This window comes from Rhipicephalus microplus, chromosome X (genome assembly GCF_043290135.1).
Source record: "Rhipicephalus microplus isolate Deutch F79 chromosome X, USDA_Rmic, whole genome shotgun sequence".
Taxonomy (NCBI): Eukaryota; Metazoa; Arthropoda; class Arachnida; order Ixodida; family Ixodidae; genus Rhipicephalus; species Rhipicephalus microplus.
The window spans coordinates 134,978,585-134,980,949 of record NC_134710.1 but is presented as its reverse complement, the minus strand read 5'-3'; positions in this window follow the sequence as shown (position 1 = coordinate 134,980,949).

Here is a 2,365-nt window from a genome sequence, read left to right as displayed (position 1 = left end):
TTCGGCCAAAGTATATATATATATATATATATATATATATATATATATATATATATATATATATATATATATATATATATATATATATATATATATATATATATATATATATATATATATATATATATATATATATATATATATATATATATATATATATATATATATATATATATATATATATATACGTGTGTGTGTGTACTTTCGTTCGTCGCTGTTCAAAAAACGTGAGTTTCCATTGTGTTCGTGAAATTTCAATAATTCACTATCACGCTTACTTGATTGATATGTGGGCTTTGATTGATTGATTGATCGATTGATTGATTGATTGATATGTGGGGTTTAACGTCCCAAAACCACCATATGATTATGAGAGACGCCGTAGTGGAGGGCTCCGAAAATTTCGACCACCTGGGGTTTGAATTAACGTGCACCCAAATCTGAGCACACGGGCCTACAACATTTCCGCCTCCATTGGAAATGCAGCCGCCGCAGCCGGGAGTAGTGGGGCATTTGTGTACTTGTACTTGATCCTATTGCAATAGCCACGCCCTCTGGTAAAAACCCATTCCTGGAGTCCTCGAAGTAGTGTAAATCAATCAACGATGCAATGAATGAACAGAAAAGTCAAAATCAGAACAAAAGTTTGGAACGGTACTTATCTGAAGGGAGCTGGAAAACGTGCAGATTCTGTGAAAGCGTAAGGAGCGCGAACACGCAACTGTATACCTTTCGAGCAATGCATGCGCGTGTGCTGCTTAATGTGCTGTGTTCATCTCTCTTCCCTTTCTCCTCTCTATCTTTCATCTCTCCCTTCCCCTCCCTTGCGCAGGGTATCAAACCGGCTGCCTATAGGCTGGTTAACCTCCCTGCCATTCTTTTCCTCCCATTTTTCTTCCTTTCGAGCAATACAGGAGTAAACACCACTCTTGCAGTTGCTGTCGCTACCGTAACAGGATCGCGTTAACTCATTGGACAACCTGTGGGATAAGTGCGGCTACATTTAACGCGGAGACTAAAGCCACTGTAACCGAGAGAGCATCAGTCATATGAGGAATATAGATATGTTATGGTTTTAGCGCACCCCCACATTTCTTTGAAATCCTCTAATATTAATAATAATAATAATAATAATAATAATATCTGAGATTCTACGTCACAAAGTTATGATATGATTATGGAAGAAGCAGTAGTGGGGGGCTCTGTAATTTCGACCATCTATAGTGTTTCTTAACATGCATTGACATCGTGCCGTATACGGGCTTCTACCTTATTGCCTCCGTCGAAATGCGACTGCCATGGCAGAAATTGTACCCGCGACCTTCAGGTCAGCAGCCGAGCACCTTAACGAATGCTCTAATGTGACGGACAGCATCTAGACATTTCAGGAACAAATAAAAGAAAAAATATAACATGACTTCTACTATTTTAAAAAGCTTCTACAGATATGTCATCCAATTCCTTTGTCTATTAACAGAAGCATTTTTGTGCTCATATCACATGTTTTTTTTTTATCCTGTACAGGATACCAAAACGAAATCATAACTTCCCAACATAACTGCATAAAAAGAACAATAGTTAAGCGAAAAAAATTGAAAAAAACTGAAACAATTGAAAAACTCCCACCAAAAACTGTATTCAGGAAACCTACGTTTCGAAGCCAGACCAGCTTCTTCCTCTGGAGTGAGGAAGCCAGAGATGTGCGACGCTTATATACGCTTGCTCGCCTAGCGGGAAAGGTACGCCGCGACCCGTCGCAAACCCTGGGAGTAAAGGGAGCACAATGTCCCGGTGAAGCGGTAGATGCTCCCCGTTGTCTACTGAATGTACCAGGATTCGAGGAGGAGTCGCCGGCGAGCGTCCCTTTCTTTTTCCAGAATCACTGCGTCGTCCTAATGGATGGGGAGGTCCAACCGCTCGCAGTGTTCTGCTATACTGTGCTCCGTTGGCTGTTCAGTGTACGGAAGTCGGTCTTATGCTGTCGTATCCTTTCATGGAAGCTCACCCGTACGACGCAGCGATTCTGAAAAAATAAACACCCGCCGGCGACTCCTCCTCGAATCCTGGCACATTCAGCACACAGCGCGGAACATCAAGCGCTCCACTAGGACATGTTCTCCCTCTACTGCCAGGGTCTGCGACGAGTCGCGGCGAATCTCTCACGCAAAGCGAGCAAGCCTATAGAAGCACCGCAGATCTCGGGCTTTTCTTATCCCTGAGGAAGAAGCCGGTCTGGCTTCGAAACGTTGAGTTTTTTATTACAGTTTTGGTTGGATTTTTCCAATTGTCTCACTTCAATTCCAATCAGGCATACATCTGCCAAACATTTACCTTTAAAAAACGGGCCTTTCGTACGAAGCAGCAC